The sequence below is a fragment of the Manis javanica genome, chromosome 3, assembly GCF_040802235.1.
Source record: "Manis javanica isolate MJ-LG chromosome 3, MJ_LKY, whole genome shotgun sequence".
In the NCBI taxonomy this organism is placed as follows: domain Eukaryota; kingdom Metazoa; phylum Chordata; class Mammalia; order Pholidota; family Manidae; genus Manis; species Manis javanica.
Window position 1 is genome coordinate 61,340,642 of NC_133158.1, and position 26,077 is coordinate 61,366,718.

At 41.1% G+C, this 26,077-nt stretch overlaps 1 protein-coding gene and 1 pseudogene across 3 annotated transcripts in view; one reads left to right on the top strand and one right to left on the bottom strand.

Moving 5' to 3' along the window:
• The window catches only part of NR1I2 (nuclear receptor subfamily 1 group I member 2), a 41,528-nt gene extending 23,664 nt beyond the window's left edge, over positions 1-17,864 (bottom strand). For 2 of the 3 annotated variants that reach the window (XM_037013197.2, XM_037013198.2), the window contains exon 1: positions 17,584-17,864. The gene's annotated coding sequence lies outside the window, so the exon portion shown is untranslated. The remainder of the gene's footprint in view (positions 1-17,583) is intronic. The other variant, XM_037013199.2, reaches the window with a different exon arrangement.
• LOC108388999 (src kinase-associated phosphoprotein 2 pseudogene) lies at positions 7,429-8,530 on the top strand (annotated as a pseudogene).
• Positions 17,865-26,077: the final 8,213 nt, after the last annotated feature.

Sequence of the window (26,077 nt, forward strand, 5' to 3'; positions counted from 1 at the left end):
TTGCAGTATTCCTTGGGCTGATGCTGCTAGTTTTCTACAGAGTCGGTGGTTCTCAGCCTTTGTATTTTCATCACTGTTTATGTTGGAGGCTTTTCTTTCATTTGTTACCAGCCAGGACCTTCTGCTAAGCCCTTACAGATACCAACTCTGGCATAGGCCCAGGGGATCTCTGGAGAGCTCTGGGGTGGGCTCCACACTCGGCATGGTCCCACAGTGTGCTGCCCATGAACTCGCCGAGACTGCTGACGGCTCAGGCCTACGTGCACCCAGCAGCGGCCCTGCCAGGCTGATGCATCGCTGCAGTTACTTCATTGGCTAAGGGCTCCAAATCCCCCTACTTATATGACTGACACACATATTGTAAAGTCATGAAGAAGATGTGACCACTGGTTGACCTGTGAGCCTCACCCAGGCAACTGGAGGCTCTCCACACACCCTATCCTTGGAATGTGGATTGCCTGCCTTCCTGGCACCCAGATGCTGCCTCAAAGACATAGCCTTCAGATAGTGACGTGGTGTTGAGATCTTCTGGACTCTACATGACTGAACCCAGTTACAGCTCCTATAGAACTTTTAAGATTCTTATGGGCAGGTGTGGGGATCTACTCGTTTTGTGGCTGCCCAAGACAAGCCTTGTTACGTGAGTTCCCCTGCATGTTAAACCTGCCACCTACTGACCCGGAGCAGCCCGCCTCTCTCTTCAGCTTCTCCCTGTCCTCTGCATACAGAGGCAACTTTCAGATTACACCTGGGAAGCTCCCTAGGGGCTTGCAGGCCTACACACGCACACATGGGATTGGCTGATTATAAGCAAACAGGACCCAGCTGTCCCAGTCTCCTGGAGGTGGGGGCCAGAGGACTTGGCTTTGCTCTGAGGGGCTGGAGATGTAGCGGGCACTCTCAAGAGAACTGAGTCAGCCCCTGCCGCTGACCTTGGCCTGACTTGCTGTACTCACTAACTCCTCTGGTGCACAAGATCTTCGTAAATGAAGGGGAGCCTGCTGATGCGGCCAACATTGCCTTGGGCACAGAGGGAGAGGGGAGTGTGCTGTGTGGGGGCTGCTGCCACAGGGGCAGATCTGACAGGGGAGAAGTGCAGGCGAGAGGCCAGGGTGGAACTGGGGTGGTGTGCATCAATCAGAAGTCAGGGAGAGAAGACAGGTCTGCACCTGGAAGAGAGGAAAGGAGAGCGGCACATCCCTAGATGACAGCAAAAGGAAATCATAAAGAAAACATAAGTTTCTGCTGTAGACAGAGCAAGGGTCCCCAGGAGGAAGAGGAGAGGAGAGGAATGGGGGACAGGGGGCCCAGGGCCTGAAAGAGGACACAGGGCTGGAAGGAAGCAGGTGGAGGACTGCAGAGGCAGCCTTGAAGGATGAGAAGTTGCTCAGTGCCCAGCGGTGGGGCAGCAGAGGACCTCAGGTTACAGAGCCCAAAAGGAACTCATGCAGAGCACCTGCCCTGGTGCAGGGAGAGGACTTGGGCAATTTCAGGTTCAAGACCAGGCTGAGAGCCTGCTTCAGCTCCACGGGCCTGGGGCTTCCCTGATCAACAGGCGATTGAGCTTTGAGCCAGGCACCCTGCGTGTGAATGTGGAAGTGATATCAGGTGACTCAGTGGCATGGATGGTGGCTGATCAGGGCTGTGAACTAGAAGAAAATCAGAAAAACACAGAATATGCACGTTGCCCCTGCACCAGGACCATATAAAAGGGAGGGACTCCGAGGAATGGGCTGGGGAGAGACCTTGTGCCTTGGGGGAATGTGGGAGGGTGGGAAGCAGTCAAATGGTCACCTTTGAAGTCAGGTGTTTCTTGCCCGTGGGAGAGCAGGGGTGAATGGTGCTGGGGCTGCATCTGCACCTACAGGCATAGACTTGGGAAGTGGTTGTCTTTATGAGCAAGACAGAAGAAAATGCCCAGTATGGGGCCCAATACACAGCCTGTCAGGTCGTGAACTTTAGCACCAATGACTGGCAGGGAAGGAAAAAAGTCTCTCTAGAGCAGGAAAAGCAAAATGTTAGACTGGCAGAGAAAGTGAACAGGAGAGATGCCCTTGCCCAGGCACTGGGATGGAATTGAGAAAGAGAGAGAGAACATGAAGGAGGTAAGGGTGGGGGTGTGGTTTAGGAAGAGTCAGAGCAGAGGGAGGGAGGTGGAAATCTCAAACACTCCTTGACAGCTGCAGAGTAATCAGGGGCACTCATGTGCCTGTCACACAGGGCCGCTGCAGCTGGCCACCTAAGGACAGCCCATAGGAAGCCCCTGAGGTCAGCAGGCAGGGCTGGATGTGGAGTGACGTGTAGTGCAGAGCTGTTTGCAGGGAATGAGTAGATTATTTTATTATCTGAACGCTTAAACATGCCTTCTAGGAAGTCTGGTTTGGAAAACTGCATGAGTAAATTACTTATTTTGACTATCAAGTACATGATACACATTTCCTATTAAAAGAGAACATTTGCCAACAGGCCCATGAAAAGGCCCAACATCACCGATCATCAGGGAAATGCGAATGGAATGCACAATGAGACGTCACCTCACACCCATTAGGATGGTTGCTATCACAGAAATGGAAAACAAAGTGTTGCCAAGGATATGGAGAAATTAGAACTCTCCTGCACTGCTGGTGGGGATGCAATCTGATGCAGCCACTATGGAAAACAGTATGGTGGCTCCTCAAAAAATTAAAAATATAACTACCACATGATCCAGCAGTCCCACTTCTGGATTGAAAGCAGGGTCTTGGAGACATGTTTGTGCACCCATGTAAACAGAAGCATTATTCACACAGCCAAAACGTAGAAACACCCAAAGTGTCCATCAACAGATAAATGGATAAATAAAATGTATATATATACACATAATGGAATATTTTCAGCCTTGAAAAGGAAGGCAATGCTGACACATGCTACAACACAGATGGAACCTTGAGAACACTGTAGCATGTGAAATAAGCCAGATGCAAAAAGATGACTACAATATGATTTCACTTATGTGAGGTACCAAGAATAGACTCATAGAAACCGAAAACAGAATGGTGACCATGTACAACATGATGACTATAGTTAATAATAGGTATTGTTTATTTGAACATTGCTAAAAGATCTTAAGCATTCTTGCCACACATAAAAAATTGTTTACTAGTTCACTATGTGAGGTGATGGATATGTTGGTTAACTTGATCTTAGTAATCATTCTATAATGTATATGTATATCAAGACATCACATATACTTGAAATACATACAATTATATTTCCAATTGTTCCTCAATAACATTAAAAAATTTAGGATGGGACAAGGATTAAAGATGGTGGCATGAGAGGTGAGACAGAGGCCTCTTCCTAAAACCACATATAATACAAAAAATATAATTAATACAACTAATCCTGAAACAGAAACAGGAAAGAAGGCTGTGCCAGACTGCATACACCTGGAGAAAAGAACAGACCTTACAGAACAGGATAACGTACCAAAGCTATGACCTGGCAGGACCCAAGCCCTTTCCCCACCCCAGCTCACCAGCAGGAGGGAGAGAAATGGAGCAGGGAGGGAGTGGAGGTCTGGAACTGATGAACACCTAGCTCTGGAGATCTGCTCTGGGAGTACAAACCTACATTGCATGGTGCTCTTGTGATTATGGGGATTGGAAAGCTAAAACAGGCAGAATACCTGGAGAGACTGAGATTACAGCCACTTGTGGAAAACAGCAATCCATATCCAGCTAATCTGGGACAAAAGAAAGGCAGGCAGTCTGAGATACTTTGTAACAGTGAGAGGGCTGCTAAAGCGGCAAGGATTGCACAGAACTAACTGCTCAGGAGAAAGGACAGGGGGACAAAATTGTCTGAGTGCATTCTGCCCAGCAGGTTGAGAAGTTTCAAGATCTTCAGGTGCTCCATCCCACCGGCTGGCTATTCAGCTCCAAGGCCCCCTACCATGATACGCAGCCTGCTGCACCTTCCTCCTGGCCAGCCTGTGCCTGGCTCACAAACTGGCAAACCCTGCCCTGGTGAAAGGTCAGCCAGAAGGAAGCCCCACCTACAGTGGCTACACACACAAAGCATAGGGGCTTATACCTGTGTGCTTGGCCCACTGATTCTGGCAGTGGAGACAGGCATAGCAGCTGGGAAGCAGGAAACAGCTCTTTCCTCCCTCCAGGCACCAACACTGCTCCTCTGTGACCCCGGACATTGCTCCAGGGGCAAAGCAGCTACAGAGAGTAGAGTTTCTGGGCAATAGAGGGCACCATATACAAATATGAAATGTCAAAAGAACCTTGTTCAAAGCATATATCATACATACATCAGAAAAAGAGTCAAATGAAACCAATCTCATGAATCTTCCTGAAAGAAATTTCAAAATAAAAATCATAGACATGCTCATGGAGGTACAGAAAAATATACAAAAACTCAGGAATGAATTCTGGTTGGAGATCCAATCATTATGGAACACAGTATCAGAAATGAAACATACACTGGAAGGTTTTAAAAGCAGATTAGATATGGTGGAGGAGATGATAAATGAAATAGAAATTAGAGAAGAGGAATACAAAGAAGCTGAGGCACAGAGAGAAAAAAGGATCTCTAAGAATGAAAGAGTATTAAGAGAACTATGTGACCAATCCAAACAGAACAATATTCTTATTATAGGGGTACCAGAAGTGAAAGAGAGAGAAAAGGGGATAGAAAGTGTCTTTGAGGAGGTAAAGTCTGGGGAAGGAGACAGTCTCCCAGACCATGTAGGGGCACAGATCTCTCAACACAAGGGACCCAAGGAAGACAACACTAAGACATATAGTAATTAAAATGGCAAAGATCAAGGATAAGGACAGACTATTAAAAGCAGCCAGAGAGAGAAATAAGATCACATACAAAGGAAAAGCCATCAGACTAACATCAGACTTCTCAGCAGAAACCTTACAGGCCAGAAGGGATGGCATGATGTATTAAATGCCATGAAGCAGAAAGGCCTGGAACCAAGATCACTTTATCCGGCAAGATTATCATTAAAATTTGAAGGAGGGATTAAACAATTTCCAGATAAGCAAAAGCTGAGAGAATGTGCTTCCCACAAACTGTCTCTACAGTCTATTTTGGAGGGACTGCTATAGATGGAAGTGTTTCTAAGGTTTAATAGCTGTCACCAGAGGTAATAAAACCAGAGTAAAGGAAGTAGAACAGTTAATTATGAAGCAAATGCAAAATTAAATCAACTACCTTCAAAGTCAGTCAAGAGATAGACAAAGAGTACAGAATATGATACTTAATATACAAAGAATGGAGAAGGAAGAAAAAGGAGGAGAAAAAAAGTACATTTAGATTGTGTTTGTAACAGCACAGGAAGTAAGTTAAGTTAGACTCTTAGATAGTAAGGAAGTTAACCTTAACCCTTTGATAACCATGAATCTAAAGCCTGCAATAGTAATAAGTATATACCTATCGATAATCACCCTAAATGTAAATGATCTGAATACACCAATCAAAAGACAGAGAGTCACTGAATGGATAAAAAAACAAGACCCAACTATATGCTGCCTACAAGAAACTCACTCCAAACCCAAAGACATACACAGACTAGTGAAGGGATGTAAAAGATGTTTCATGCAACTAATAGGGATAAAAAAGCATGTGTTGCAGTACTTGTATCAGACAAAATAGACTTCAAAACAAAGAAAGTCACAAAAGACAAAGAAGGACATTACATAAGGATAAAGGGGGCAATCCAACAAGAAGATATAACCATTATAAATATCTATGCACCCAACACAGGACCAACTACATATGTGAAACAAATACTAACAGAATCAAAAGGGGAAATAGAATGCAATGCATTAATTCTAGAAGACTTCAACACTCCAATCACCCCAAAGGACAGATCAACCAGACAGAAAATAAGTAAGGACACAGAGGCACTGAACAACACACTAGAACAGATGGACCTAAAAGACATCTACAGATCTCTACACCCAAAAGCAGCAGAATACACATTCTTCTCAAGTGCACATAGAACATTTTCAAGAATAGATCATATACTAGGCCACAAAAAGAGCCTCAGTAAATTGAAAAAGATTGAAATTGTACCAACCAGTTTCTCAGACTGCAAAGGTATGAAACTAGACATGAATTATGCAAAGAAAATGAAAAAGCCCACAAACACATGGAGGCTTCACAACATTCTCCTAAATAACCAATGGATCAATGGCCAAATAAAAAGAGATCAAGCAATATATGGAGACAAATGACAACAATAATTCAACCCCACAAAAATCTGTGGGACGCAGTGAAGGCCATGGTAAGAGGGAAGTATACTGCAGTACAGGCCTACCTCAGGAAAGAAGAACAATCACATATGAACAATCTAAACTCACAATGAACAAAACTAGAAAAAGAATATATGAGGCCCAAAGTCAGTAGAAGAAGGGACATAATAAATATTAGAGCAGAAATAAAATTGAGAAGAATAAAACAATAGGAAGAATCAATGAAAGCAAGAGCTGGTTCTTTGAGAAAATAAACAAAATAGATATACCCCTAGGCAGACTTATCAAGAAAAAAGAGAGTCTACACACATAAACAGAATCAGAAATGAGAAAGGAAAAATCACGATGGACACCACAGATATACAAAGAATTTTTAGAGAATACTATGAAAAAGTATATGCTAACAAACCAGATAACCTAGAAGAAATTAACAACTTTCTAGAAAAATACAACTTTTCAAGTCTGAACAGACCAATTACCAGCAATGAAACTGAATTGGTAATCAAAAAAACTACCTAAGAATGAAACACCTGGACCAGATGGCTTCACTGCTGAATTTTATCAAACATTTAGTGAAAACCTAATACACATCCTTAAAGTTTTGCAAAAAGTAGAAGAAGAGGGAATACTTCCAAACTCATTTTATGATGCCAGCATCACTCTAATACCAAAACCAGGCAGACACCACAAAAAAAGAAAATTACAGACCAATATCCCTGATGAACATAGATGCAAAAATACTGAACAAAATATTAGCAAACTGGCGGTGGGCATGCCAACTCCGGCTCTGCCAGCGTTGCGTCGGGCACTGAGACCAGAGCCTGCCTCATGGCGGCCGGGCCAGTGCAACTGCCTGAGGGGCATGCCACCTGGGCTTCGCGGCCCCACGGGAGTGGAAGGGAGCCCCGACACCAAGCATAGCCCTGCCTCCAAGTACTCCAGGAAGTCGCAGGAGCCCAGAGGTGCAGCCTGAAACGACACAGGCGGCTGCCAGCCTCATCCCGGTGAGGGCCTCCGAGCTTCCATCCCCACGAGGAAGGACAGAACATTTCTCCCCAGGAGAAGAAACACAGGTGAAGAAACAGACCTAGAAAGGTGCTAGCAACAATAGTGAATGACATGAAGGCATCCAGTCCAGTCCCTAATGAGCATCTATAACTGTGCGAGATGTTGAAACATTTGTAGCAGACATACTGAGAGGGGAAAATTTATCGAAGAAAGCAAAGGAAAAGAGAGAATCCCTTATTAAGAAGATAAAAGATGTAAAGTCTATCTATCTTCAGGAATTTCAAGATAAAGGTGATAGAGAAGAGGGGGACGAATATGATGACCCTTTTGCTGGGCCTCCAGACACTATTTCATTAGGTTCAGAAAGATATGATAAAGATGATGAAGCCCTCTCTGACGGGAATCAGTTTCCTCCAATTGCAGCACAGGACCTTCCTTTTGTTTTAAAGGCTGGCTATCTTGAAAAACGTAGAAAAGATCACAGCTTTCTGGGATTTGAATGGCAGAAACGGTGGTGTGCTCTCAGTAAAGCAGTCTTCTAAGACAAAGACAAACAACAGAAAGGCGAATTTGCACTAGAGGGCTACAATGTCAGAATGAATAACACTCTCAGGAAGGATGGAAAGAAAGATTGCTGTTTTGAAATCTGTGCTCCTGATAAATGTATCTATCAGTTCACAGCAGCTTCTCCCAAAGATGCTGAAGAATGGGTACAGCAACTGAGATTTGTATTATAAGATATAAGATCTGATGTTATTCCTCAGGATGATGATGAAAGAGGAGAATTATATGATGATGTTGATCATCCTCTACCAATCAGCAGTCCATCAGCAAGCAGTCAAACAAGTGATGATGAAATTTATGAAGAACTGCCAGAAGAGGAAGAGGAGAGTGCTCCAGAGAAAGTAGAGGGACAGAAGAAGATAGGTCAGGACAGTGTTCATCACATTACAGGAGATAAAAGCACTGATTATGCTAATTTTTACCAGGGTTTGTGGGACTGCACAGGAGCTCTTTCCGATGAGCTGTCATTTAAACGTGGTGATGTGATTTACATTCTTAGCAAGGAATACAATAGATATGGCTGGTGGGTAGGAGAAATGAAAGGAGCCATTGGCTTGGTGCCGAAAGCCTACATAATGGAGATGTATGATATTTGAGAGTCCTGGGAAAAATAATCAACATTTCAACGGAAGAAAAATTAAGATGCAACTTTCCCTTTCTGCCTGCAGAAAAGGAAGATTCTTGTGCTAGTCTGCAAATGCTTTGGATTTATAATCATTTTGTATGCATGAGTGACAGCTCACAGCTTTTGTTGAACATTGTTTGTCTTTGTTATTTTATGTATTCATTATAATATTCCTCTGATGTGAATTAAATAAAGGATAGTAATGTTAATCAGAAAAAAAATATTAGCAAACTGAATTAAAAGATATATCAAAAAGATCATCCACCATAATCAGGTAGGATTCCAGTGATGCAAGGATGGTACAATATTAGAAAATCCATCAACATCATCCACCACATCAATAAAAAGGACAAAAACTACATGATCATCTCCACAGATGCTGAAAAAGCATTTCACAAAATTCAACATCCATTCATGATAAAAACTCTCAACAAAATGGGTATAGAGGGCAAGTACCTCAACATAATAAAGGCCATATATGATAAACCCACAACCAACATCATACTTATCAGCAAGAAGCTGAAAGCCTTTCCTTTAAGATCGGGAACAAGACAGGGATGCCCACTCTCCCCATTTTTGTTCAACATAGTTCTGGAGGTCCTAGCCACAGCAATTAGACAACACAAAGAAATAAAGGGTATCCAGATTGGTAAGGAAGAAGTTAAACTATCACTGTTTGCAGATGACATGATATTGTACATAAAAGACCCTAAAGAATCCACTCCAAAACTACTAGATCTAATATCTAAATTCAGCAAAGTTGCAGGATACAAAATTAATACACAGAGATCTGTTGCATTCCTATACACTAACAATGAACTAGCTAAAAGAGAAATAAGAAAAACAATTCCATTCACAATTGCATCAAAAAGAATAAAATACCTAGGAATAAACCTAACCAAGGATGTGAAGGACCTATACTCTGAAAAGTATAAGACACTCATGAGGGAAATTAAAGAAGATACCAATAAATGGGGACACATCCAGTGCTCATGGATAGGAAGAATTAATATTGTCAAAATGGCCATCCTGCCTAAAGCAATCTACAGGTTCAATGAATTCCTATCAAAATACCAACAACATTCTTCAATGGCTAGAGAAAATCATTCTCTAGTTTGGAACCACAAAAGACCCTGAACAGCCAAAGCAATCTTGAGAAGGAAGAATAAAGCAGGGAGAATTTGCACCCCAACTTCAAGCTCTACTACAAAGCCACAGTAAACAAGACAATTTGGTACTGGCACAAGAACAGACCCATAGACCAATGGAAGAAACCAAAGAGCCCAGATATAAATCCAGCCATATATGGTCAATTAATATACAATAAAGGAGCTATAGACATACAATGGGGAAATGACAGCCTCTTCAACAACTGGTGTTGGCAAAACTGGACAGCTTCATGCAAGAGATTCAAACTGGATTATTGTTTAACCCCATACACAAAAGTAAACTCAAAATGGATCAAAGACCTGAATATGAGTCATGAAACCATAAAACTCTTAGAAGACAATATAGGCAAAATCTCCTGAATATAAACATGAGCAACTTCTTCCCAAGTGCTTCTTCTCAAGCAAAGGAAACAAAAGCAAAAATGAACACATGGGACTAAATCAAATTAAAAAGCTTCTGTACTGCAAAGGACACCATCAACAGAACAAAAAGGCATCCTAAAGTATGGGAGAATATATTTGTAAACGACATATCTGACAAGAGGTTAACATCCAAAATACATAAAGAACTCACAGGCCTCAACACCCAAAAAGCAAATAACCCAATTAAAAAATGGGTGGAGGATATGAACAGACAATTCCCCAAAGAAAAAATTCAGATGGCCAACAGGCAGATAAAAAGATGCTCCACATAACTAATCATTACGGAAATGCATATTAAAACCACAATGAGATATCATCTCACACCAGTTAGGATGGCCAACATCAAAAAGACTAAGAACAACAAATGCTGGCGAGTATGCAGAGAAAGGGAAACCCTCCTACACTGCTGGTGGGAATGTAAGCTAGGTCAACCATTGTGGAAAGCAACATGAAGGTTCCTCAAAAAACTAAAAATAGAAATACCATTTGAACTGGGAATCCCACTCCTAGGAATTTACCCTATGAATACAAGTTCTCAGATTCAAAAAGACATATGTACCCTTATGTTTATCGCAGCACTATTTACAATAGCCAATATATGGAAACAACCTAAGTGTCCATCAGTAGATGAATGGATAAAGAAGAGGTGGTATATATACACAATAGAATACTATTCAGCCATAAGGAAGAAACAAATCCTACTATTTGCAACAACATGGATGGAGCTGAAGGATATTATGCTCAGTGAAATAAGCTAGGCGGAGAAAGACATGTGCAAATGATTTCCCTCATTTGTGGAGTAAAACAACAAAGCAAAACTGAAGAAACAAAACAGCAGCAGACTCACAGACTCCAAGAAGGGACTAGTGGTTACCAAAGGGGAGGGGTGTGGGAAGGCAGGTGGGGAGGGAGGGAGAAGAGGATTGAGGGGTCTTATATTTAGTACACGTGGTGTGCGGGATCACGGGGAAAACAGTGTAACACAGAGAAGGCAAATAGTGACTTGTGGCATCTTACTACACTGATGGGCAGTGACGGCAATGGGATATGGGGGGGACTTGATAATATGGGTGAATGTAGTAACTACATTGTATTTCATGAGAAACATTCATAAGAATGTATATCAATAATACCTTAACAAAAAAAATGCTATAACCTACCAGCAAAATAAGCCAATTTTCTTAATTCTCATATGTTCAGCCCCTTCAATGGATAAATAAAATTATTTACTTCTTTTGAAAAACAAACCTTATCAGATGGGCTTGTATCAATTACCTATTGCGATGTAACAAACCATTCAAAACTCAGTGGCTTAAAAGAGTTATTAAAACCTGATAAACCTTACAGACATTATGCTAAGTGAAATAAGCTAATCATAAAAAGATAAATACTGTATGATTCCACTTATATCACATATCTAAAGTAGTCAAATTCAGACAAACAGAAAATTGAATGGTGGTTGCAAGGGTCTGGGAAGATGGGAGAACAGGGAGTTGTCTAATGGGTTCAGAGTTTCAGTTTTGCAAAATGAAAAGTTCTGAACATCTGTTGCATAACAATGTGATTATACTTAACACTACTGAACTGTGTACTTGAAGATAGTAAATTATATGTTTGCATTTTTTTTACTACAATTAAAAACAAAAAGAGCATAAAAAATAAAAATAAAAAATTTAGGATGGTAGTTGCCCAGAGCTGGGTGGGGGAGAGAGAAATAGGGACCTGTTATTCAATGGTACAAGAGTGAGTTTCACCTTTACCAGATGAAAAAGGTGTGGAGATTGGTTGCACAACAATATAAATATATTAACATTACTGTACACTTAGAAAATGGTGAGAATGGTAAATTTTATGTTACGTGTATTTTTTTCTTTTTTAAAATTTTTAGAAAAGTTTATTTTTTATCGAAGTATAGTTGATACATAATATTAGTTTAAAGCCTACAATATGTTATGTGTATTTTGCCACAATTAAAAAAAAATAACATCACTTATCATGAAGAAATGTTGCTGAGATAAAGACAATTGAAAGGGAAGCCAGAATGTCAGACTGATGGGAGGGCCCACAGATCTCAGTCCCTCCTTGTATAGGGGACCCCGATGCACAGGGAGGGAAGGCAGGACACAGAGCCAGTAGTAGCTGTGGGGAAGCAGAATCTGAGGCAGAGAAGCAGAAAGGAAGGTGGCAGCCATAGTTAAAAGCACTAGAGTGAGGAATAAAAGGACAACCAGGTCAATTAAACAGTAGTTGATCTGAATGCCCGCAGTTTTTGAAGCGCACAGGAGTTGCGGAGAGGCCTAGGTGTGCGGCAGTTAAGATTGTGGCCTGCCTTCTCTCCCGTCTCCAGCAGATAACCCAAAGAACGTGTTTGTCATCTGAGACAGGGATTCTCCAACTTTAAGGTGCATACAGATCCCCTGGGGAGCTTGTTAAAATGTGCATTCCATCCCTAGGTCTGTGGTGGGCTGATGTGCATCCTGCCCTCTGACAAGCTCCCAGGTGATGCCCGTGTGCCAGGCTGCAGCCCACACGTGGAGTGGCAAGGACCTAAGAAATTCAGCTGACCCAGAGAGGAAATCGGCAGTCCACATAAAGGACATGATGGACTAGATGACTAAGGGCAGGCAGAGGATATGGCAATAAAAACATTTTGAAGGTTCTAGAAAACAGAGGAAGTAATCAAACATGTGTGAGACGACTATCATCATAAACTGTTGTCTAAAGTCAATATATATTTGGGGGTGAGATGGATGTCTCCTTCCCAGGAAAAGGGTGTGCAGGGAGATGCTGATACTTTTAATCTTCAAATGAGTCAAATCAAAAGGCTTTGGAGCCAGGTCACCAAGATCACAGGGAGAAAAAAAGTGGGCAACTTGGAGCTGAAGCGACAGTCTAACGAAAGGGGAAACATGGTAGACAAAACATGATCTTAGGGGTAGAAACCACTGGAAACAGCAGAATTATAACAGATATTATAACATGTATACATATGTGTGTTTTAGGTATCTATGTCTTATGCATATATATGCAACATGTATATTTTATAGAGGTATATATCTGCACACACATATATGTGTGTGTGCATGTGTGTATATATGTAAATATGTATGTATATAAGTGTGTATTATATAAGAATTTCTAAGAAGTCGACAGGGAAGCTTATGAAACTGTTTGCTTGTTCAATGAAGGGAGAAGCTGGAATCAATGTATTAGCTCACGCTTCACAGGTTTTACTGTTCACAAAAGGACTGCAGAGGCATCATCTTGTGGGGAGCCGTCTGGGAGGCAGGCAGAGCAGGGGCCGGGCCCCAGTGAGTGCGGGTGGGCAGGTCTTATTTCCCTTGTGCAAATGAGGAAGCTGGGCGTTCGAAGTCATTTCCCTCTATTCTGATTCTTCCTATCATGCAAATAACACACTAAGTTAAATTTTTGTCACAAAACTCATGGGGAAAAATGAGATCATACATCAAAAATTTTTTTGAAGTGGATCTAATATTCTGAACAAAAGTCTCCCCCTCCTTGCCCCTGGCATGCGACAGGCACCCAGCGGGAACTCAGCAGAAGTCCCACTGCATGAATTCAGTGTGAGAGGTCAGCTGCTATCTTCAGACAGCTGTAAATGAAGTTTGGCCTTTGTGCTTCCTAGGATTCAGTCATCAGATCCAAGAGGTCAGAAGGCTTGTTCCTAGACATGAATCAGGGTTGGTAGCTGGTGTCAGCCCACGTCAAAAGTACGCCCCGTTCCCTCTTCCAATATTTAACAAGGCACAGTGACCTCTGATTTAACTGCCTCTCTCTCTCTCTTAGGTGCAGGCACAGTGCTCTTGATGCCTGGGGTTTTACAGCGTGACTCTTTGTAATTCACAGAGACTGAGAAAAACTGTTTCATATATTACAGGAGGGATTTGGATGTGTCTATCTTAATTTTCAGTAGGATACTCAGTTTGTTGATTCAATGTTTCCCAGAAGTTCAGGAGGTATGGCAGGTGGAGGAGCAGGGAGTGGCAAGGAACTCTTCCCAGCCCCCTTCAAGGTCCTGAATGCAAGAAGAGTCCCACACACACTCCCATTCCTCCCTAGGCTGTGACCAGGGCACGACCCCAGCCTCAAAGAATCCTTAGAAAAGTCTCCAAGAAATACAAGTGCACAGTGTGAAATAAGAATGGGTTAAAATCAGGAACATGAGAATGCCTAAGATATCTAAGTGTGAATGGTATGCCCAGATTGTGCACAACTGTGTACGTCAGGCCTGAGACCATCCACTATCGTGGCTATTCCTCAGCAGTGTGCCTGAAGGCCAAGAAAAGGCAAAGACCAAAAAATAATTTTAAAGGCTCTGTAGAGATTAGAAAGGAATGAACAAACCCTTGTTATACATATATAATATGCTTGTCTACAAAGAAATTCCAAAGGGATCAACTCATAAAGATTTGTAACTATTAAGAGAATTCATTAAGGTGACCATATAAAATGTCAGAACACAAAACAGATTTTCTCTATGTAAGTACAAAATCAATTAGAAACAGTAAAGCTATAGTAAAAATTGGCTCAGGAGTAGGAAACAAATACAAAAGAACAGAGTATCCAACAACAGACATAAAAAAGTGAGAATTTAGTACACGATAGAGGTGACATGTCAGATGAAAACAGAAAGGATGGACTTTGTAATAAATTCTACTGGAATAATTCACAGAAATTCTAGGACTAACAACCTTTTTTTTTAAATGATAAAAGCACTAGAAGAAAATGTGCTAAAATATCATAATCTTGGAGGTTGAGAAGGCTCTCTTAAGCAAGACCTAAAGACCAAAATCCATAAAGGAGAAAATTCAACTACATCAAATAGACAACCACATCAACTACATCAAAAATAAATTCAACTATATTGAAATAATAATAGCAATAACAATAATAACAGCAAGTACTTCTGTTGACTAAAAACATGATGTAAATAAAATTAAAAAGAAAAACAGTGACAGACTTAGAATATTTATTATATGCATATCAGAGGATTAGTACCAAGAATAAATATTGAACTCTTACAAATGAGTAGAGGAAAATAACCCAATGAAATGATGAATGGGCAATTAAAACACATACAATGGCCAAGAATTGTATAAAAAGGTGCTCAAACTTACTGGCCATTATGGGTTGCCTTGGGTCCCCCAGTATCTTAGAATGTGACTATATTTGGAGATGGGCCTTTAAAGAGATAATTAAGTTCAACCAGGATTGTTAGAGTAAGCTCTAATCCAATATGACTGGTGTCCTTGTAAGAACAAATTTGGACACGGAGAGACACCAGGGATAAATGCACCCAGAGAAAATAGGAAAGGCCATGTGAGAATACATGGACAGGTAGCCATTTGCAAGTCAGAGAGAGAGGCCTCAAAAGGAAATAAACCTGCTGACAACCCTGATCTTGAACTTCTAGCTTTCAGATCTGTAAGAAAATTAATTTCTATTGTTTTAGCCATCCAGTCTGTGGTACTTTGTTATAGCAACCCTGGCAAACTAATACATTAGTAATCAGGGATATTTAAATACTTTTTAAATGAGTTACTATTTTCACTCACCCAATTAGAAAAGTAATAAAATGTTTAATTAATAGCAAACATCGGGGTGTGAAGGAACAGTAAAGACCATTCTCTACTGGTAGGAGTATAAATTGTTGTAGGCACTGTGAAGGCCCATTTGATAGTATCAAGATAGCAAAATGTACATACTCCATGACGTAGCAATTCAACCTTCTCAGTATCTCCTCTAGAGAAACACTTGCACATAGGCACAGGAAGACATACACAGTTGAGTGTTATGGTGGCATTGTTGGTAAGAATGAAAAATGGGAAACAGCTTAAATAACTATCAAAAAGGAAAAGGCTGAGAAAGAGATGTACTCCGTGGAATACTATATAGCAGTTACAATGAATGAGGTAGCATGACATACAGATATGGAAAGTCTCCATATGGATACAGATATGGAGAGTTTGTTGAAGGGAAAAACAGAATGAAAATAATATGACAAGAAATAGTTTATTAGTACATATGAGTATCTGTGAAAGCAAAGGGGACTGTCTGGCAATAAACACACCAAACTGGTTATAGCAATTACGTGTGGCAGAACAGGAGATTAGTGCTGGCAGAGTGGCTAAAGGAGAATTTAACTTTATGTGTACTGCTTTTTCATTTTACAAGGAGTATGTAATTGTGTATTACATTTACAATTTTACAACGCTATAACCTACTGACAATAGTTGACTAAGTTTTGTGGCTACCTGTTATGTTTATTCATTAACAACTGAGAGGCAAGTTCACACATAGCCTGATGCTAGGAGTTGTCTAACTTTTTCTGTAAAGGACCAAATAGTTACTATTTTAGGCTTTGGGGGCTACACTGTCTCATGCAATCACTCAAGTCTGCAGTTGTAGGGCAAAAGCAGATATAGATAATACATAATGAATGAGCATGACTGTGTTCCAATAAAACTTGAATAATAAAAACAGCTGGTGGGCCAGATTTGGCTTGTAAGCCATAATTTGCCAACCGCTGGTTAGACTGAGTTGATTATATAAACTAAAATGTATTTTAAGTAAGTCTTTTTGGTGTTTGGAAAAACAACTTTCCTATTTAACCAACTAATAGTATGGCTGACCAACTAAATGGCTTTTGGGGCCTTTCTTAGAATATTTGAGACTCTGTCCATATCATTGGAGACCAAACACCTGTCCCAGCTGAGATAATCCAGTCACCTTGGCCGTCCTGGGGGTAACCACTGAGCTTCCCGGCAGAGCCACGACCATCCATGTGGGAGGGGTGGTGCCTGCCAGGGCTGGCTCGTTGAGGGCTGAGTCTTGACCATCCCCAGAGCAGAGCTGCCCTAAAGCAGAGTGTCGCCGTGGCTCAGCCAGGCCGGGCTGTGATTTGGGGCGGCGGAGGGCTTGGTGGTGCTGGGGACATGTGAGAGAGCCTCGGTTCTGTGGGGCAAGGGGTCTCCCACAGTAAATAAAGGCAGAAAACTCACAGGTCCAAAGCCACCTGAGCCCCAGGGCCGTGCAGGGGTGCGATGGGGCCTCAGAGGGCCCCTCGCTGGGGTGGTGAGGCCCTGTGACTGTCCTGCGGCCGTGTCTCAGCCTCGGTCCCCGGGAGCTGCTGCCACCAACTGAACAGTCGGAGCGGAGCCAGGGCAGAGCTGTCCTCAGCTCCCACAGTCCTGGACGCGGGGTTTTCTGGGTCAGGGGGCTGCGAGAGAGAGAGGAAGCTAACCGTGCCTCTGACCTGCCCAGAACTGAGGCTTCCAGCTGCTCCTCCGGGAGGCGGAGCGCAGGACCAGGGGGCATAGGTCCTGGAAGTCCACAGTAAGGGGCTGCCTTCCCGGGCATCTCCGCCCTGAAAATGTGGGGAGCAGCCCACTATACAACCCCTGTGACGCTAGCCTCAAAAGTACACTGTGCTTGTGTTCCCACCTTTCTTCTGCATGGAGCTGGGGGCAATCTGAGCCCTCCTCCACCGCCCCCCACAAAAGAATGAGCACCTTACCTGGGGGACAGGCCGCAGCTCCCAAGTCACGGCAGCGCCTCCTCTTCCCCGTGCGCCAAGAGAGGAGCCAACACCTCAGCTACATTTCAGCCCAGGTCAGACGCCCGCGCGCATCTGGCACTCCTAAGTCCCAAGTCCAATGCTCTGGCAGCAGAGGAACAGATTACCGTATTTCCTCTATGTGCCCCCCAGCTTTTCCTCTCAGATGTCTCCACAGAGGGATGTTACTAGTATCTGCTTTGTCTAATGATTCTGAGCAAAGTCATGCATCTGAGGGTCTCTGGCCTTTACCCACGGGGGCAAAGTTAATTTGAACTTGGATCTCCTGACACTTCTTCCTCTGCCTAAGCCACCTTCCTGGGGAGTGTTACTTGACAGGAATGCGAGTAGAGCACTGGGTTGTGACGGTGAGCGTGAGAAGCAGCATGCTTAGGCAGGACGGCAGGCGCACAGGGAGAGGGAGGGTGTGACCCGAGGGGATGCCAACGCTCACAAGAGTGTGACCTGCAGCTCCCACCGCAGGGCAGATGGCTGACCAGGGGCAGTTAGAATGGCGTGGGAGGGGCCCACGGGCTCTGGAGCAGGCCTGCCAGGAGCCAGCAGCTCCCTGCCCCTCAGCCTGACCCTCCATGTCCCTCCTGTGCCCCGTGGCAGCCGGCTGCCGCTGATCGCTGTTCCAGCTTTCAAGGGAAAGCAGCAGACAAAAGCCAGGAGCAGGCTTCAAAGGATGTTTCTTCTCCTTGCTTTGCTTTAAAGACTGCTTTAGGGCAGATGTGGGCATGGATGAGGTACGTGGTTCTCACAACAGTGAAGCAGGGTCATCGGGAGATGGAGGCTGATGGATCAGGCAGCTGGGGAAGAGAACTAAGGTTTCCAAAAAATCATCGCAGCAGTCTTCATCTGAGTCCTGCTTTACCCTTTTTCCTGATAAAGTGAAATACTAGATTCGGGTCCCAGTGGATGCAACCTCTTTAGTGTGCCCTCAGGCTATATTCTGGGCCTGGCATCGCCTTCAGTACCCTGAGAAGCTATGACCAGAGGCCATGACCACAGCCACAGGGAGTGAGAAGGCTAAAGAGGGTTAGGAACTCACCCTAGGAAACTTTTATTTATAAAATTAATAATAGGCCTTTCTGGGACCACAGTAGATTTTTAGGGCAGTGAAAATACCCTTGTATAATGGTAGATACATGTCATTATACAGTTATCCAATCCCACAGAATGTACAAGAGCAGGAGTGAACTCTACTGTAAACTATGGGCTTTGGGTGATTTATGATGTGTCAGTGTAGATTCATTCTTTGTAATAAATGTACCCTTCTGGTGAGGGATACTGATAATGGGGGAGGCTGTGCATGCGTTGAGGCAGGGGGTATATGGGAATTCTCTGTACCTTCCTTTCAATTTTGCTGTGAACCTAAAACTACTCTTAAAAAAATGTCTTACAACAAAAAGTAGGCTTTTTTGTAAAGACAGGCATTTCTGTGTCCAGGAAAAGAAGGACTTCTTGCCAGATGTCCTTGGGACATGGGTAAAATACATGGCTTTCATCATCTCTCAAATCCCTCCTGGCATAAAGTCCTGTCCTTATCTGTCTTATAAAAATGGTGAATCATTTACAGCAAAAACAAGGAACTAAGAACAGGTTATAAAATCACTGAGGCAAAGAAACTGTTCTGAGGCTTTTGCAGAGAGATCTTCTGGATCCCTTTTCCTCTGGGTCTCTGCTGCGTCCATGGGCCAGAGGACAGGAGAAAGGCTGAGCAGCAGACTGCTGGGCCTCTCAGGCCCAGAAGTGCAGTTTCAACATCAGGCATGGCTCTTAGCTAAGGGAGCAGCCCGTAGATAGACTCCAGTTACTGGAGAGCATACTGATGCCCCAGACAAGGGCCTGAGTCAGCCTCCAGCCCAGCTGGGAAGCAGAAGTTTGAGGGCCCCTGGCCTCCATGCTGCACAGTTCTGATGCAACAACTAGAAATATGGAGCTCCTAAGCCACTTGAAGGGGAAAGCATATCTGATAAGCTAGGGACTTTTCTTTTGTAAATTCATTGAATGTTTTACCTCCCTCCAAAGAATATATTTGAAAAGAAGATCCGAAAGAGTCAGCTAAAGGAGTGATGTTCTAATGGTATAAATTCAGGTGGAGCCCAAGGAAAATGGGTTTATTAACTAGTCAAGCAGTACTTCTCGAAATCTCTTAGGACTGCTCTGGGGTGTGCTCAGGTAGGCCCCCGGAAAGGTGAGGCTCCAATCCCTGGAGGCAATCTTGGAGAAACCCTCTCCCTTTCTGTCCTTGGTTGGAGGCAATAGAAAGGCACCTAGAAGACTAATAGGAACCTTCTCTTTGAAAGCGGACCCATTTTATCACAAGTGGAAACAATGACAAGAATTTTCCCTTCCTAGAAATGGAAGGTTCCAGCAACTGGGAGGAAACCACTAAAATGAGCTTCCCTCGTCCCAGACCTGTAATTGCTCCAAGGCTCCGTCAATCATGCTTGCTGTGGCTGGAGGCCAGGATCTCTTCTCAGAGTCTCAGAAGACTGTTTTCACCCTCACTTTTGAATTACCTTGCAGAATGTGTCTTATTTCCCTTACTAGGTTATAATCTCCCTGAGGGCAGAGACCCTTACCTGTCTTTTACATCATCTCGTACAAAATTCATTTTGTGAGTGTTTGGTTCAATTCAATAATTCTTTTAAGGATGGTCTGTCCTAATACTGCTTAATAGAATCTATTCTTAATAGAGTTCTGCTTTTATTAAAAAGGAGAAAAAATTAGCTCACATCCACCTTAAGAGAATTTCCCTACAGCTCATGCTACCATTAAATGAAGCTCATGCTTACTATTAGTTAAAATAAATGAACTCTCAAATGAGTAAAACCTCTTAAACATTAAAATTTAAGTACATAATGATGACAAATGTCATGATAGAGATAAATTACATTTTGATAGCAAAGAGACAATTGGGTATTCACTATATATGGAATTACCTAAAAACTAAGAAATGATTTGGGATTTTATACAAATAAATCACTGTAATGTATAACAGGGATAGAGGGACTGAGGAAAAGAAGGTAGAATCTGGAGTCTGATAATAGAACTATGCCTCTTTCTAGAAATATTAATATTACAATTACCTTTCTCAACAGCTGTATCTGTTCCTTTACTCCACAATATTATATCAGAGACTCTTGAATAAAATGTAAATTTAGGGGTCAGATGCATACATACCTCTAGCTTGTGAATTGGATCATCTCTTGGGAATATTATGCCTCTTCCATAGGTAGATAGATAACCAAACCCTGATCTAAATATTTACAACTGTTAAGGTTGTTTAGCCAGTCAGCCTCACCAAGCCACTTGCTTAGATTTATTCTGTCTCTGTAAAATGAGAGGTAATACTAATTCCTCGAGTAGAAATTCAGTAACTTCATTCAAGTATTTAAGAGTCTTCATTTAAGTATTTAAGTTTAAAATTGCCAGGTTCTTTTTTATTTGTTTTACTTTAATTTCTTGATTTTATTTTAACATATTTATGCAGGATAATTTATCTGTTCTTGAAATTTTTTACTAGGGTTCTATATATCTATATTTTATATAGATATACTTTATTTGGACATACAGAATTGGCCATTTGTACATTTTAAGTGTACAAATCAGTGGCATTAATTATATTCACAATGTTATACAACTACCAGTACTATCCACTTCCAGAACCCTTTTATCACCCCAGAAATGCTGTGCGTATTAAACACCTACCTATTGCCCCCTTCTTCTAGCCTCTGTAACCTTTAATCTACTCTCTGCTTCTATTAATTTACCTATTCTAGATAATTCATCTATGTAGAACCTTATATTTGTCCTTTGGTCTGACTTATTTAATTTAGCATAATGTTTTCAAGGTTCATCCATGTTGTAATATGTCTCATAACTTCATTCCTTTGAATGAAGTTGAATAAATGTGGTTGAATAAATATTCCATTTTATGTATATAGTACATTTTGTTTATCCACTCATTTGTTGATGGATACTTAGGTTATTTCTACTTTTGGAGAATAATTTTGGTGAATAATGCAGCTATGAACACTGGTATTCAAATATCTGTTTGAGTCCTTGCTTTCAATTCAAAAGGAAACATAAATAGAAGTGGAATTGTGGTGCCATATGCTGGTTCTATGTTAAACTTCTTGAGAAACTACCAAACTTCTCTTTGCCTTTGCCAATTTGACTATAAAGTGTCTCATTATAGATACCTTTTGAGGTATCCTGATTATAGTTTATTGAACATCCAAGATGTTCACATCACTGATCACATTTGGGATGTTTTCAACCAGATACTTTCTGCCCTTTCTCTCTCTCCTTGTTCTGAAACTCCCATAATGTGCACGTTGGCTGCTTGACGGTATCCTACAGGTCCCTAAGTCTTTGTTCACATCATTCCTTTTTCTTTCTGCTCCTAGACTGTCCTGTCTTTAAGTTCACTAATTCTTTCTTTTGCCTGCTCAAATGTGCTGTGGAACCCTCTATTGAATTCCTCATTCCAGCTATTGTATTTCATAGCTCCATAATTTCTATTTGGTTCCTTTTTATAATTACCATCTCTTTATTGATAGTCTCATTTTGTTCAGACATTGTGTTCCTAGTTTTCTTTTGTTCTTATGCTTGGTCTCCTTTCATTCTTTGAGTATATTTAAAATAGCTGTTTTAAAGTTTTTGTCTGGCAAGTCCAATGTCTTTGCTTCCTCATGGACAGTTTTATCAGCCCATTTTTTTCCTTTGAATGAATCATACTTTCTTGTTTCTTTGATGTTTTGTGGGGTTATTTTTTTGTTGAAAATTGGATTTTCAAATATTATAATGTGTCAGGTCTAGAAGTCAGGCACTTCCTTTTCCCCAGAGTTTGCTTACTTGTTGAAGGCTTAACTTGTGTTCAGTTAGTATGTTGACAGAGATTGCCTTGAATTTCAGAAGCTAAACAAAACAAACAAAAACCCTACCTCTCCTACTCTTTATGAAGTGGCTCTGTCCTAGGGCACTCCTTTAATACCATTTGACACTCCCCATTAGCCCTCACTTCCTTCTTGCACTGAGCCTAGAGATCAGCCAGTGGCGAAAGCTTAGGATATTCTCAGGTCTTTTCAAAACATATGTCCTGTCCTGGGCATACATGTTGCCTTCTAAATTTCAAAAGTAGACACAGATGCCTTTGAATTGCCCTAATTTCTCAAAGAACTCTCCCTGGCTTTTCCTCCCTGGCCCTAGGCAGTCTATTCTATGTCTCAGCCTTAATCTTTTGCTCCCAGGAAGCTGCAGATTCTTTCTTTGCCTTACAATGTTTTTGAGCGATACTTGTCACTATTTCCCCTGCGTAGCTTCCCAGTTTGGTGAAACAGAGACAGAACTTTGTGTTAGTTCCCAGACAGTTCAGGACAAACACAATGATTTCTGCTCTAATTCTCCCAGAACCAGCGACCAGAGTCCCACACCAGGAGTACAGGCTGCAGTCCTCAAAGGCTGCTGCTGATCTAGGCGGGAGTGTGGCAAGAGCAAGCAAAAATGTCACAGAGCCTTCCTGCGATTTTTAAGTTGACTTTTTCTTGGTTCAGCATTTTCTGGTTGCTGTGAGTCCTTGAATCTTTTCAAGAGTTCAGGCAAAGTTGGTTTTTATAACCGTTGCTTGTTTCTCAGTGTTGCTGTGGAGAGACAGGAGTTTGGAGCTGCTCACTCTGCCATTTTTCTGAACTCACCAATAATCATTGCTTAACTTCTTTGTGTATGTCTCAGTTCCCTTCTCTGCACAAGATGATAGAGGTAGCCTGTTGTGAAGCTTTCTTTTTGAGAAAAGTGATCAATAAAATAAGAAAAGCCCATTCCAGAAGCCCAAGACCTTTTTGCATTAGGCTTTGTGTCCACATTGGTCATATTGGTGAATGACCTCTCCTCAGAGGGAGCTGTAGGCATCCATCAGTCTATTTATTTTATGATTAGTATTTTGTGGGTCCTGTGCAGGTAAGTCATGATGAAGACCTTCTCCCATGTTTTCTTCTAGGAGCTTTAGTTTAAGCTTTTAACTTAATTCTGAGATCCATCCCAAACTAATTTTTCTGTTTGGTGTGATGTAGGTGTCAAGATTCTCCCCTTTCATTTATTCATGTGTTCCAGCACCATTTTTTTGAAGACTTTCTTTTTCTCATTACATAGTGCTGGCAGCTTAGGTTAAAATTCAATTATCTGTATTTGTATGGGCTTAGGTCTGGGCCCCCTATTCTGCATATTTAGCTATTTATCTACCCTTATGCCAATGTCATACTATCTTTATAGCAAGTCTTAAAATCAACTTTATAACAAGTCTTGAAATCAGGTGGCACTAGCCATTAAACTGTGCTCAAAATTGTTCTGGCTTTTTCTAAGCCCTCTACTTTCCCATATAAATTTTAAAATCAACTTTGTAATTAAAGCCTGTGTTATTTTGAATGTATTGAATCTGTGGATCAACTTGGGAAGAATCAACATCATAATATTCTAATGTTCTGTGTCCAGTACATGAACATACTATACATCTCCATTTACTTAGGTCATTTATTTTTTTGATGGTGTTTTGCAGTTTTCAATGCATAGGTCTTGCATGCCTTTTATTACATTTATTCTTAAATATTTAGATTTGTTGATACTGTTTTAGTATCAACGTTGTGTTTTCTCAATTATTCAGGTTTATCTATTTTCTAATTTCCATTGTGATTTCTTCTTTGACCCAAAGTTTATTTAGAAATGTATTGTTTAATCTTCATATGTTTAGGGATTTTCTTCTTTTTTGCCCTTGATTTCCAACTTAATTATTTCTCTCTCCAGAGAACATATTTCATAAGATTTCATTCTTCTGAAATTTACTGAGACTTGTTTATGGCCTAGAATATGGTGTATCTTGGGAAATGTTCTATGTATACTTGAAAAGATTATGTATTGTACAGTTCTGATTAGTATTAGGTCAAGATGGGTAGTGTTGTTCAAATCTTCTATAATTGATTTCTTACTTAATCATTCTATCAGCTTTTGAGAGGAAAGTGCTAAATCTCTATGATTTTAGATTAGTGTATTTCTTCCTTTACTTCTATCAGTTTTGCTTCAATTATTTAAAGCTCATTGTTAGTGGCATAAATAGGATTGTTCAGTTTTCCTGGTGAATTGATTCTTTTATCATTATGAAGCACCCTCCTTTATCTCTGGCAATACTCCTTTGCCTTGAATTTTTCTTTGCCCGATATATTAATAAAGCCACTCTAGTTTCCTTATGTTAAATATTTTCCTGGTATATCTTTTTCCATGTATTTACTTTCCTTCTTTCCATTTTTATATTTAAAGGTGTGTGTCTCTTACAAGCATTATATGGTTGGGTTTCATCTTTTTACTATCTTGACAGTCTGTGACTTTTATTTGCAATATTTAATCCACTAATATTTAATGTATGTTATAGTTAAGGTTAGGCATACTATTTTACTATCCATTTTCTATTTGTCTCATCTGGGTTTTATTTCTCAATTCCTTCCCTTGTCTGGGTTAATTTTTAGTATTCCCAGTCAGCCAGGGATGTATGGAAAACTTGTCTCAATCCTTTTAGGATCTCCCCACTACACTTCTGGTTGGTCTGCTGTTCACACCAACCTGGACTACATTTTTGGGCTAACGAAGTTGTGGCTTTTCCCTGTCCATTTTGGAGTTTGCTACCTTTACCATTCAAAGTCACAAGATTTCTCCCCACCTTTCCATCCTAAATCAAGTCTTCCCCTTCTGACAGCAAAGCTGCTAGGTTTTCAATTTGTTGCCCACGTCTGGTAGATTTCTAGTGCCTTAAAATGGATGTTTTGACAATTTTGTCCAGTTACTTCCTTTTTTAGTAGGTAATTGCTGACCTCTTCTTTCCAATGTCATAATTGGAAGCTGACATTATAGTTATGTTTTAATATAACATCTTTAAGCCTTACAAGAAATAAAACAGTGAGAACATTTCTGCATCTTCTCTAAGACTTCTGTCAGCAGTTTTTTAAGTCATAGAATATGTTCGTGCAGGAATAAGTGGGATAAACTCTTTTCAGGATGTAGTACAGAAGGCCCTCCCTCCCTTTATGACTTACATTATTGCACTTGCTTTATTTCACTTTGCAGATACTGCATATTTTTATAGACTGAGGTTTATGGTGAATCAAGCAGGTCTATTGGCTCCATTATCCCAGCAGCATTTGCTCACTTCATGTCATATTTTGGTAGTTTTTACAATATTTAAAACTTTTTAATTGTTGTTATACTTATTATGGTCATCTGTGCTCAGGGATTATGATTTGCTGGAATTTTAGATGGTGGTTAGCATTTTTTAGCAATAAAGTACTTTTAAATTCAAGTATATACATTGTTTTTTAAAGATGTAATGCTATTGAACACTTAATGGACTATAGTATAGTGTAAACATAACTTTTATATGCACTGGAAAACCAAAGAATTC